This window comes from Oryctolagus cuniculus, chromosome 1 (genome assembly GCF_051225735.1).
Source record: "Oryctolagus cuniculus isolate XC-2025 breed Fujian yellow rabbit chromosome 1, ASM5122573v1, whole genome shotgun sequence".
Classification (NCBI taxonomy): domain Eukaryota; kingdom Metazoa; phylum Chordata; class Mammalia; order Lagomorpha; family Leporidae; genus Oryctolagus; species Oryctolagus cuniculus.
In genome coordinates, this window is record NC_142867.1 from 125,389,344 (window position 1) to 125,403,430 (window position 14,087).

Consider the following 14,087-nt stretch of genomic DNA (forward strand, 5'->3'; position numbering starts at 1 on the left):
AAGGTGCAGGTGGCGTGTGTGCGTGCAAACAGCACACATGGCATTGCATGTGCAATAGTGTGTGTCCATATATGCACGCATTTATTTATCTGCCCTTAAAATGGAAGGGATGGATTAACTAGTTGTAGTGTTTTACATTGGGGGAATTGGGTAAGGTAATGACTCATTTGAATGAAGGTCAAGAATTAGTATATCTGAGCTAGATTCAGGGTGTGCTAAGCGATGGTGGGTCTTAGAGGAATCTCCATCTGGGAGTGCAAGGATTGCCTATTTCTCTTCTATTTAGCCGCTTTTCTCCCTCCCTAGGAAGCAGTTAACCAGCCGCTTTGCCACCACTGCTCACCTTCTCGTGGTCAATAAAAACATACTCATGCCCAGAACCTTGCCAGCAATGCTGTAGCTTCACCTGTTAGGCAGTGATGATGCTGGCTCCAGTCTCCAAGCCAATGCAGTTCCTGCCCTGCGTGTGAGACACAGGAAACAGAGCTGCCGTGTGCGTGCCAAGTCACTGGGTAACCCTGCAGTGTCTGACGCCCCACCCCCCACTCCAGAATCACCTCCAGCCCAGGCCCATGGCAGACTTAGAGGATGTACTCTCTTGATTTCTCTTCTTGAACTCTGACACCTCACAGTGCACCTGCAGTGCAGCCCTGGCCCTTGTCCCAGTAGTGGAGAACTTTCCTCTGTCCATTGTATTTGACCATCAGATTTTCGGCCAGAGAGGAAGATGGGATGGAGAGAAAGGGGAAAGAGGCAGGAGAAGGAGAAGTTTCTGCCTTCTTGTAAGCTCCAGTTATTTGTCCAAGGTGTGGAGCTTTGTGATAACATACAGGTTCCGGGGCCAGATTTTCTGGGTCCAAATCCTGGCTGTGTCTCTTCTTACTTTGAGATGCATGGAAATTGAATCTACCTCTGTGATTCCATTCCCTTTCAATAAAGTGGAGGTAAGTATAGGACTTACCTTGTAAGGCTGTTATGATTAAATGAGTAGGTGGAAATCAAGTACTTGGATATTGCCTGGCACATAGTAAGTGCTCAATAACTAGTATCTAAGAGTGTCGAGATTTCCACTAACTCTACTAATTAAGCAAGACACTGTCTTTCCCTGCACCATGATTGTTTTTCAAATATTCAGAAATGTGATTCCCTCCCCTTCTCCCCTAAATCTTCTCTCCATGAAGCTAAATGTCCCAAGATTTTCCTCCTATTTTCTCTATAGTGAGCCCTAGAAGAGGTGCTGATTACTCTTTCTTAAAGTTATTCTCACTACTGCATTCTTATTAAAGTTTTCTTCTCCCTGCGTGTGCTGAGAAACCCTGCATGTTACAGGCTGGGGCGTCTTCTGTTCCAGCTCTAAGTGGAAAACAGCCTCAGCTCTCTGGCAAGTGTGGCAACTCCTCTGGGACTGGCCCGGGTGCCTGTGTTACTAATCCTTTGCACTCTGCATTCCAACACCTTATGTTTTCCTGTCCTTCCTCCAAAGATCTCAGGTGTGCCCTTCCCTCTGCGGATGCTCCAGCCCTAGCCTATCTCAAAAATGCTTACGATCCAAGGCTCACCATCCCTTGGTAAGGGACCGCCCCTTTCCTCCCCTCCTTTTTGTTTCTCAGTATGTGTATACGTATCTGCTTTTATTCTCAGTGCTTGCAGCACAGGGGTTGATGTAGTTACTTACTTACAACTCTCTCTCCCTTGCAGTCCATGAACTCCAGGAGGGCAGGGACTGCCTTAGTAACCTTTACATTGGTAGCACACTCAGCACAGTGCCCGGGACCAATATGATGCTCAGTGTTTATGAGTGGAAGAAGGGTGAGGGGGAAGGGAGGATAACTCAGGGGCCATGTAACTTTGTGGACTTAGAGTCAACTGCTGTTAACTCAGCCCTTCCAAACCCTCTGCATGTGTTGGTTCTTGTTAGATTAACTCATCCCTTCATTCCAATGAGAACTTTTTTATGACTCCTAAGTCCATTATCTCAGCTATTAGTGTCCTTTCCTGGCTGTGATCAGTTATGAACCATATGTTCCAAGGCACCAGGGTAGTCATACTCACAGAGCTCTAGGCTTCAGCCTGAGCTTATCCAAGAGCTGAGGACTCTCTCTAATGGTGAGCAGATCAGGTCAGTGGAGGATGGGCTGTCTGCTTGCAGGTGTGTCCTCTACCTGGATGAGTGCTGGCATGAGAGGGCTCAGTGGGGACAAGACAAAGTCGAGTCTAAGAAAAGAGGAAAGTGACTGGATGGATTTATTGAATTGGAGAAGATGAAGTGGTCAAGTGTTTCATACCTGCTCCTTCCAATCTAATCCCTTTCTCCTTCTTCCGTCAAGTTTTCCATGAGGGTATCTGACTATCCTTCTCAATGGTTAAGAGGTAACTTGATCCAGGCACGGAGAGATTCATTGATCAGCTGTTTTCTTACTACAGTTGGTGATGCTTGGACATTCATTGTTGGACAATTTTGCCAATGCTAAAAGCAAATAAGAATTAATAAATTATCAGACATTTCTTCCTTTTCCTTGGAAATTTTTTAATAGAAGAATGTAAGTGTCCTCTCACCATATTTTGTTGGTTTCCCATACTCTTCAAGCCTAGACCAAGATCAAAATCAATTAATCACTAAACCCACAAATTTTTTTAACAGGCTCCTGGAATTGAAAAATACCTTGGAATTTCTGTTGCCCAGTCTCTCTCCCAGGGCAACAATACCACCTGCCCATGTGAGGTTCACTTATTCCAGTCCTACAGTCCCAGAAGTTGCCAGTGACCAGGCACTCCTTCCTGCTGAATCATGCTGGGGGATGTGGGTCCCCAGGGCTGACTCTCAGCGATTCTCACTGAGAACATCAGAGTGGGGCAGGGTCACCTCTAGTCTGAAAGGACCTCAGATGAGTCTATTTGCAAATACATCTGAGGATAACTGACACTAACAGCCTTTCTCATAGACGATCAAATGAGAAGAATTTTCTATTCTGGTAGATACTATTTTAAAGATTATTTTATGGATTCAAGAAGCAGATATATATATATTATATGTATATATACATATATAATGTATATATTAATATATATAATATATGTATATGTATATATATATAGTATGAGAGAGAGAGAGAGAGATTCCCCCATCCACTAATTCAATCCCTAAAATCCACAATGTCTAAAGCCAAAGCCTGGATCTAGGAGGCAGGAACTGGAAATTTGCAGAGACCCAAATGCTTGACCCATCACTACTAACTCCTTAGGGTCTGCATTGACAGGAAGATGGGATTGGGAGCCAGAGCTGGGAATAAAATTCAGACTCTGTCACGTGAAATGTAGGCATCTTTGCTGCTAGGCCAAATACCTACCCCTGGCAGGCACTTCTTAGAGGTTTTGAATACTAATTCTATCTACTCTTTAGAAACCATACTCTATAGAATGGCGGATGTCCTAAACAGCACTCTGGCCTCAGAATCAGCCCTAAAGGCATTCCGATCTGGCTGAAAAGCCCATGAGAGTATTTCAGGCATGGAAAGCCAAGACACTCTGGCAAAAAAAAAAAAAAAAAAAAAACAAACCCTAAATGAAAGATCTCTGTGAGTGAGATCCCAGTGGAAAGAACAGGTCTTCAAAGAAGGAGGTACCTTTCTCTGAAGGGAGGAGAGAACCTCCACTTTGACTATGACCTTGTCTAAACAAGATAAGAGTCGGAGAACTCAAGGGGCTTCCATAGCCTTGGAACTCATGACTGGAGCATGGGGAGATTACTGAGGCCATAAACAAGAGTGTCAATTTGTAAAGTCAACAACAGGAGTCACTGTGCACTTACTCCTCATGTAGGATCTCTGTCCTAAGCGTGCTGTACATTGAGACTTAATGCTATAACGAGTACTCAAACAGTATATTTCACTTTGTGTTTCTATGGGGGTGCAAACTGTTGAAAGCTTTACTTAATGTATACTAAACTGATCTTCTGTAAAAAAAAAAAAAAGAAGAAGAAGAAGAAGAAATTATCAATTCCCAACTTGACTCTCACTGGGATTAAACATGACAATAGGTCTGATCTGATTTCATCATCATTTAAAAAATCATCTATTATTTTTCACTTTATGTTTCTGTGTGGGAGCAAACTGTTGAAATCTTTACTTAATGTATGCTAAACTGATCTTCTGTAGATAAAGAGAATCGAAAATGAATCTTGATGTGAATGGAAGGGGAGAGGGAGTGGGAGAGGGGAGGGTTGCGGGTGGGAGGGACGTTATGGGGGGGAAGCCATTGTAATCCATAAGCTGTACTTTGGAAATTTATATTCATTAAATAAAAGTTAAAAAAAAAAAGAAACCATACTCTAAATACTTAGGGGGTATCAATGTTATAATGATTAAAGTTCTCAATTCCTAGATCCATACATATCTAGATATGCTCAGTTAGGGCCAATGGAATACAGACTCAAGGCTCCTGGGTGGGGTTTTAAGGATTGTACTCAGAGGAAATGTGCTTTTTGGTGTTACCATGTCCCTCCTTAAATGGGGGACTAAGATATAGTTCAGAAGACAACTTGAAAACAGGAAAAGAAGCAACAAACATCAAGAAAGGCAAAGAAAGCAGCTTTTAGTTTGAACCATGGGCTTGCTGCTTTGGTAAATCAAAACCAATTGAGTATGGGCAATTTCATATAGACCAATCTAATACAGGGGCCTGAGGTTCAAGATGGTATACCAGCTGCAGTAGATTTGGAATGGCTATTTCCACACTTATTACCACTTGCAGAAAACCTGCCATCTAATTTGATTTTGTTTACATGCAGCTGAACACAATACTGAAAAATCTTTAGAGAGCAAATTCTTGCCTCTCCTTAACTTCTGCCTTTTAAAGCTATCAGAATTTCTTAGAAAATAGAATAAAAACATACATTCACTTTGGTGAAAAATTATTGAAATCCATGCATAGAATTTCCATGATATGCATTTCCCAGGAACTTTTTGGAGACCTGATGTTCAGGTAACATTGTGTGATCTGCTTCCTTAGAGACTATCATGGACGCTACTTATCTTATCTTGACATTCTCAGTCCATTCTTGTCATCATCACATGATCTCATTTCTGGGTCACTAATCATCCTGATCACTATCTTCTACATGTCCAGTTTGGTAATGAGGAATTGGAAAGGAATCTTCAGAGAAGACTCCTTCAGATATAATCTGATTGGCAAAATACAGAGAGGGCCGTTACCCAACCCGTTTTCTGACTTTGTAGTTCTAAAGGTCCACTCTATGACTGTTTGTTTCTTTATTTCTTTGTTTTCAAACCACGCCACTGGCTCATCTTGAAGTTGGACTCATTCCTCACACAGAACAAGCTAATATGTAATACCTCTCCTATCCTCTACAGATTATTTCCTTCAAATATCTCTTTTAAATTTTTGAAAATTTTTTGAAGTTTGGATCCATTACATGTTAATAAAGATTTATTTATTTATTTGTAAGGAAGAGTGACAGAGAAAGAGGGAGAGAGGCAGAGGAAGAGAGAGCTCTTACACCTGCTTGTTAACTCCTCAAATGCCTGCAACAGCCAGGGCTAGGCAAAGTCAGGTTGAAACAGGCTCCTAAGTACTTGGTTCCTCACTGACCCTTCCCAAGATGCACTAGCAGGAAACTGGATCAGAAGCATGAAGTAGTGGAACTCGAACCAGACACTATGAAATGGGATGCAGTGCTGGCTTAACACCCTGAACTTGAACCCAAGGCCTGGGTTCATTGCTTCAATCCATTGAGGTTGCTTTTGGATGCTAATGAGCTGTCACTATCTGCTTTTTTCATCTCCAAATGATAAGAAAATTTCTGAAATCAATGTAATAGATTCAAGGATATGGCCAAGTTCTTATCTAATTTGCAATTCCATCTATTCCAGAGCTATTTACTCTGACTGCACTGTGTATGAGGCATAAACACCAAGGTAGGCATAGTACCCTGAAGTACTGACAGTTCAGTACAACACGGCGAATATTGGGATAAAAGAAAGTCACATTTGCTGTACTTCCTTCCAGACTCCTTCTGTAGGAAAGAGATGGTAAAGCTGAGAGATAATGGTGAGTACATTAACCAGGCAAGGGTTACGTGTAGAAAAAACTACATATGCCAAGGTCTAGAGGTAATCCAGCGTGATAAAGATTCTGGATTCCAAAGTCAAATATGGCTAGGTCAAGTTTGTGATTTTGGGGAGGTGGTCAGGAGGGGAGAGGTGAGGATAGAAGGTCAAGAGGTATAGTTGGCAAGGTAGGCCTAGGTCAGATTTTGAATAGTTCATGTGAAGAATTTATCCTGAGGGAAGAGAGTGTATGTGCTGAGAGGTTATATTTTCTAGGGGCCAGCATTATGGTGTAGTGGGTTAAGCTGTCGCCTGCAGCGTAGATATCCCATACGGGCACCAATTTGAGTGCAGGCTGCTCCTCTTCCCACCCAGCTCTCTGCTAATGCACTTGGGAATGCAGAGGAAGATGACCCAAGTGCTTGGGGCCCTGCTACCTACGTGAGAGACCTGGAAGAAGCTCCTGGCTCCTGGCTTTGGCCTGGCACAGACCTGGCCATTGTGACCATTTGGAGAGTGAACCAGAATATGTAAGATTTCTCTCTCTCTCTCTCTCTCTCTCTCTCTCTCTCTCTCTCTCCCCCCCCCACCCCTGTGTTACTCTTATTTCTAAATAAATACAGCACAATAAAGGTTATATGTTACATAATAGCATGGTACAACAATAACGATTATCATTGAGATAATAACAATAACGATTATTATTGAGATGCAGAGAGAGAGAGAGAGAGAGAGAGAGAGTGCTCCGTCTGCTGGTTCTCTCCCCAAATGTCTGCAATGACAGGGAGTGGGCCAAGTTGAAGCTGGGGACCAGGAACTCAATCCAGGTGTCCCATGTAGGGGGCAGGAACACAATTACTAGAGCCATCACCAGCTGCCTTCCAGGGTCTCCTCTAGCAGGATGCTGAAGCTGAGAATGGAACCCACATGCTCTGAGCTGGGGCAGGAGTATCTTAAGCACTGTCTTAATTGCTAGGCTTAGCACCTGCCCGTGTAGCTTTAATTATTAAACAACATTATGTGGATTAGCTCAATGTGTTAACCATCACTCCAGTTGCAATGAAGGAAGTGAATTGAGAGAAGGCAGGACCTCAGGGAAGGAAGTCTCCTGGGGCCCTTGCAGCCAATTCGGCTGGGGTCACCAGGGTGAGAGTGCAGAGATGGAGACACAGAGGCACTCAAGAGGCCCAGAGGATCAAGGGCTGAGAGCTGGAGAAGGGGTGGAAAGAGGATGGTGAGTGATAAAGGGAAGAATAAAAGGACTTCGGCTTCTGGGTGCATGGCCAGAGGAGGGTTCTTAGAAAGATGTGATTTGTGGCCAGCACTGCAGCTCATTAGGCTAATCCTCCACCTGTGGCACCGGTACTCCAGGTTCTAGTCCCGGTTGGAGCACCAGATTCTGTCCTGGTTGCTCCTCATCCAATCCAGCTCTCTGCTGTGGCCTGGGAGGGCAGTGGAGGATGGCCTGAGTGCTTGGATCCCTGCACCCGCATGGGAGACTGGGAGGAAGGAGCCGGCTCTGGGCTTCGGATCGGTGCAGCGGCCGGCCATGGCAGCCAATGTGGGGGTGAACCAACAGAAGGAAGACCTTTCTCTCTGTCTCTCTCTCACTGTCTATAACTCTCTCTCTCTCTGTCTCTCTCTCTCTCCTGTCTAACTCTGCCTGGCAAAAGGAAAAAAAAAAGATGTGATTTGGGTCATGATGGGGTTACCAGGAGCTCTCCAATGTGAAGATAGTCAGATGCATATGGTGCCCTGGTGAGATATCTGGGCTTGGACAAAGGCAGTCTTCAACTCTAGTTCTGTTAAGTGCCCAGGGAGAGAGTAGAGAGTGACTGAACGGAAATGAGGGCAGGTCACTAGGACTTCAGAGTTAGGAAGAAGGACAGCAGTCTGGGAAAGTAGGTTGGCAAAGAGCCACAGAATCACAAGAAAACCCAGGATGGGTGATGGCATGCAGTCACAGAGTGCACGCTTTGGGAAGGTGGGGATATTAGAATGTCAAGGTCTCTAGAGGTTCAAAAGAGAATTTATTTATTTATGCTAAAGCTTATTTATTTTTGCTTATTTGAAAGGCAGAGGGTAGAGTGAGAGAGAGAGAGAGAGAGAGAGAGATCGTCTATCTGTTGGTTCACTTCCCAAATGCCTGCACCAGACAACGCTGGACCAGGCCACAGCCAGGAGGCAGTAACTCCATCCGGGTCTCCCACATGGATGCAGGGGTGCAAGAACTTGAGCCGACACCAGCAGCCTCTAGGGTGCTCACCTGCAGGACGCTGGGTTGGAGGCAGAGTTGGGGCTGGACCCCAGGCATCCTGATAACGTATTTGTGAACCCTAAGCATCAGCTTCTCTAGCTGTACTTAGGCGATCATAGTTAGCCCCAAGACACCTATCCCCATGGGGAGAATAGCTTTGTAGGGGAAGTCCCAGAGTGGGAGATAAAAGTGAGGTGAAGAGTAGAGCTAGAAAAAGTGGAGAACTATTTCAACAGATTTACTGTTAAAGTACAGAAGTGGTGAGGTAAGGGGGGGGGCTATTGGAGAGGAGTTTGCTGCTGGTTTCATAAGCTATGGAAGACTTGTTTGAATACTGATGGGTGGGACTAGTGGAGGGGAAACACAAAGGCAAGATCTGGGAGACCATCGCCCACAAGTGAGGCCCTCAGTGAACCTGAACAGGTTGGGGGGCAGAATGAAGGTTTTGAGAACAAACAGGTAGAAGAATGAGCCTTGGGAAGAAAGGAGATCAATTCAGTCACTATTCAAAGTAAAGAGGAGAAATCTTTGAGAATATCCATTATGATTGCATTTAGCTACAGATGACAAAACGATCCAAGAAGAGCGGCTTAACGAAGATACAAGTTCATCCCTTGGGTTACAAAACTACTTCTTGTCTGTTCCTGGCTGGCATGCTACTCCCCACCTCAGGGACCCAGGCCTTTCTGTCATTTGAATTTGCTCTATGCACTTTGTCTCCATGGTCTAAGAGCATTCAAATGTGGGGTGAAGAAAGAGATGTAGAAGCAGCACCCAGCAGAAGCGACTCTTCTGGAGCAGGTGCCTAGTTTGATTGCCCCCTGCCAGAGCTGTGCCACACACAGAGGCAGGGAAGTGTGGGAAACACACTCTATCCACTTTGGATGACCACTTACCTGCACTGATTCAGGAGACTGGTATGGAAAGTGGAGGAAGAACCTCCAGAGACCATTCACGTGTGGCTTGGAAGGAGAGAAGGTTAAGAGTTCCCTTGAGCAGGATGGGAGAGGCCTTATGCCAACAGGACACTTGGTGGGTGCCGCCTCCTCACCGACTTGGTGGCATCCAACCCCTATTTCCAACATCACTAGGCATTAGGAAAACAGGAAAGTGATCCCAGTGAGGCAGTACTTCATACTCATTAGAGTCTCTTATCAAGAAAGAAAAGGAAAGAAAACAACCAGTATCAATGATGACGTAACCAAAGTCCAAACATCACACATTGCTGGTTTTAACATAATACAACCACAGTGGAAACTGTGTGGCTTCCTCAAAACCCTAGCATAGAATGACCATCCCACCCAGCCACTCTGCACCTGGCTATGGACCTCAAATAAATGACAACAGGACCTCAATAAGTAATTACACATTATACTACTATATACTATGCAGTAGTCAAAAGGTGGAAGTGTCCATCCATGACAAATAAACAATATTGCTGACCATACTTGGCCGTCCACACGACAGCAGTTGTTACTTTGGAAGTTGGGCCAAGTGAAGGGCTTTTCAGCTGGGAGCCAACAAGGTCTGTGGCTCTGACCCGGGCATCCTTGGACTCCAGGGTGGTTCCATTTCTAGTGACTTTCCACCTCGAAAACCGATGCAGTGGATTGGTCTGTTGGGTCTCCTTGATGGCAAATCACTGTGTAGGGCAGCCACCTGCACATACAGACAATGGCTATTCGTTAGCATTAAAGAAGGAAGCAAACTCTGACCTGCTACAACATGAGTGAACGTTGAAAACATTGCGCTACGTGAAATAGTGTGACGCATAAGGACAGACACTGTATGGTACCCCTTCCACGAGTGCCTATAGTAATCACTTTCACAGAGGTTACTAGTGGCTGGTGGGAGGGTCTCTGGGGAGCACTCTTTAACAGGAACAGGGTTTCTGATTGGAATGATGAAAACGTTCTGCCCATGGATTCTGGTGATGGCTGTGCAACATGGTCAACGTAGTGCCACTGAACTGCACACTTGAAAATGGTTACAATGCTGAATTTTAGAGTAGGCGGTTCTACTTCAATTTAAAAAAATTGGAAAGAGAGAGCTAGCTGTCTCTGGCACAGAGGAGGCATAGGTGAGTTTTAAGCCTGGTTGCAGGAAGCTGAAGGAGTTTCCATTTGATGGCTTTGATTTTCCCCTGGGCATAGTGTGGGGGAATGGTTTGTGTTTATGTGCATGTGTGTACAGGTGCACATGTGTACAGGTCTATGTGTGTGTGTGTGTGTTCATATAATATGGTTTGGTCTTTTAGGAAAGCAAGAAAGAACTGAAATAGTTGCTTGTGGAAAGGGGAAGAGAGAGGACAAAAGTTAGAAGAACTTGGTGCAGGTATCTCTGTCTCTGTCTCTATCTCTCTCTCTCTCTATCTCTCTCTCTCTCTCTCTCTCTCATACTTTTCTATTTTCTCAGGATTTCTATAAAAAGTTAAAGCCCTGTCTTCTTTTTCCTTGTCTTTTTCTGATTCTGTCCTCCCGTACTTGTTCACAGCTCACCATCTACACAACTTTTACATTAGTTTTTAAAGGAATTACAGAAATATACTTTCTTACCTTTATAATTATAGAGGATATATATATATATGTATATATAATGTAATCCTTGGTCTGTGCATAAATCATCCTAATGTCATTAAATCTAACTTTAGGAACTTAGCTTTTCCCAAGACTTTATTTTCCTCACCTATAAAATGGGATACTTAAACCTCATTTTATACAGGGGACCTGAGTATTGGTGGATTTTGATATCAGTGTAGGGGAGGAAGCCTGGAATCAACCCCCAGAGATGCTGAAGAATGACATACACATTCATTTACACAGTTTATGTATTTATTTGGTTTATATACCTTGGAATTTAGCTTTCATGTTTAATTGAATTATGTTTTTGTGAAACTTTCCCTACCTTGGATACAATTTGGAGAATTAGAAGCCAACATCTTACTTAGCAGAGCCATCCTCAATTCCTTCCTGTTTAGATGAGAGGCCCTTTTCTATCTTGCCCAGTCCATCTCCCCTTCTCTGTCTCCAATATTCTCCCCATCTCTCTGCCTCTTAGCTCCACTCTGTACTGAATGTTGATCCCCTTCCACAGCCCAGGGCCTTTGCACATGCCACTCTTTGAGGGCAATGTTCTTCCTGCAGGACTGGCATCGTGGGACACCATACATACTCATCTGTTGTTGAGGATGATTAAAAAAACGAGGCCAGGGAAATCATTTAAAAGGCTAAAAAGGAACAGAAGTTGTGAAAGACCATGTCTAAGCTTCACACTTGGTCTTCAAGGGGATCCCTGTTCCTAACCTGTCCTAGGATGACAGGAGGACACCTGTTGTTGGACCACAGGCCCCTAAGTGTGGCCTCTCACTCACAAAATACAGACCCCCACCCAATCATCTGGGTCCCATGAAGCCCCTCAAGTGATGCACACTAAATTTGGGAACCCATGACTTCAAGGAGTTGCAAAGAAGGAGCTCTTTTTTGGAAGGGTCCCCTCCTGGTCTGGGCACTGTGGGTGAAGAGGAAGCAGATGTAAGGATCTGGCCTCAAGGGAGGGGTCTCACTTTCCCTTCCCTATACCCACCTTAGGGAAAGCCGCCAGGACAAGGGAGCTGAGGCAACACAAGCCGTGTACATAAATAGATGTGACGTGTGCAAATGCTCTTCAGTATCCCAGGGGGATTGGTCCCAGGTTCCCTCTCCCACTGCAGATACCAGAAAGCCGCAGGTGCTCCAGTCCCCATTTAAACTGGTGTTAGTCTGTAACCTCCACAGTCCTCTCCTCCACTCTCACTCATCTCTGCACCACGTACACCAGCTAACACGATGTGAATGTTATGTGAACAGTTACACTGCGCTGTTTAGGGAACAACGACAAGCAAAAAGTTCGCAAACGCTCAGGAGGAATGCAAATTCTTTTCCTGAATATTTTTGATGGGCAGTTGGCTGAGTCCAGAGATTCAGAACCCATAGATGTGGAGGGCTGACTGCATTACCAGATTTAGCAAAGAAAAATCTAGGATGCTTGATAAATTGAAATTCCAGGCAAACAGTTTTTTATTAGACGTCACTGTGCTTATAGTAAAAGGTCTTTATTTTTGTGAAATTCTCATTTAATTATGCATCTCATTTATTTTTATTTTTGTGCTGTTACCCTGCCTTTTGGCCATAAATATTAGGTTCATAAGGGAATAGCCTGATCAGAACTGGCATCCAAAGTGTAGAAGTGACTTTTAATAACCTATTAATTTGCTGCTTAATAGGATCCTGTGTGATTTGACAGGGAAGCAAAAGGATGGCTGCTTTTTCTGGCTCATCAGATCACTTGTAAGATCGACAATTGGAGAGAGAGAGAGAGAGAATGGAAATAGCAAACGTGGTGGTGGTTGCAAGTAGTGCACCTATCAAAAAGTCCCTCCCCTTCGTTCAAATAACTGAGCACTTACTATGGGCAGGTCCTGTATCCACACGCCCTCCAACAGAAAGACAAACCCAAGCCACCTTCCTGGAGCTGGAGCTCTCCAGCTCAGGGTCCTGGCTCCTGGGCAGACTTCCGGCAACCTCCTCCTTACCGGTCCCAGGTGACAAGATGCCCCTCCAGAGGGTGGCCTGGTGCCCTGGCCGGGCATGAGTGACAAGCTCCCTAACCCGATGCAGCGGAGGGAGCGGCTCTGCTGACAGAACCATTTGCTGGTTTCCGGAACATCCTCCCAGCCTCGGCAAGGCGGCAGCGGGCGTCAGCAGGAATTTCAGGATGTATCACTCTCTCAGGTGTCCGGCTTTTTGTGAGCTGGACCACTGCTTCCTTTTGTGCTTCTCTGGACCTGCAGCCTGCATGTACTGTCCTCCCAGACTTCCAGAGCCCAGGAAACGACCCGCACAACACTGCCCTTTCTTCCCCCTCCTTACTGCTGTGTTTATGTAAATGACTGGAAAAGCAGTTTTCGGCTTATTCCTGAAGCTTAAGAGCTTCGTGAGAAGCCTATTATTGAAAAATCAGAAACTGAAAAGCAACTTCTTAGACAATGAATTAGCAATGCAGTGACTGTGTGTGTGATGCTGAGTGCACGGGAACGGGCTGCGTTACACACACAGGAGCTCCCCTGGGTTTCAGTAATCAAACACGTGGCAACAGGTTGTCTGTTTCAACAGAGAGTGAGCAATCAAAGGAGATTTGCAGTTAATCCAAATATAACAGAGAGCCTTCCAAAGAAAGCCCAGGAAAGGTGAAACCGGAAGAGGGACGAGAGATGGGCCACTGCTGACAGGTGTGGGGTTCCACGTGCCACAGGCAGAACCTGAGAGCAGCGGCCCCAAGTCCATCTCCATGAGCATGGAGGAGGCACCTGCTTAGAGGGAGGGGAAACTGGGGCTCAGCTGCACATGGAAGCAAGCCAAAGACCACCTACAGGAGTGCGTGTTGGGGAGCAGTGGGTAAAGCCACCACCTGTGACTCCAGCATCCCACGTCTCAGGGCCAAATATGAATCCTGGCAGCTCTGCTTCCCATCCAGCTCCCTGCTACTATGCCAGGGAAAGCACTGGAAGATGGCCTGAGTGCGCAGGGCCCTGCCATGCACACGGGAGGCCCAGGTGGAGTTCCCAGCTCCTGGTTTTGGCCTGGACCAGCCCTGGCCATCACAGCTATTTGAGGAGCACATCAGCGAATGGAAGATCCTTTTCCATCTGTGTCTCTCCCCACTCTGTAAGGCTGCCTTTGCCATAGACAGATAAGTCTCTTAAAACATTAACTTTAGCACTTGCCCCT

General features: G+C 45.2%; 1 protein-coding gene and 1 non-coding gene across 5 annotated transcripts in view; both read left to right on the top strand.

Moving 5' to 3' along the window:
• NTM (neurotrimin) overlaps positions 1–14,087 on the top strand; it is a 1,092,588-nt gene that overhangs the window by 8,036 nt on the left and 1,070,465 nt on the right. The window lies entirely within an intron of this gene.
• LOC127485303 (U6atac minor spliceosomal RNA) lies at positions 9,279–9,400 on the top strand. Its single transcript, XR_007912412.1, has one exon. It is a non-coding gene; the product is annotated as a U6atac minor spliceosomal RNA (small nuclear RNA).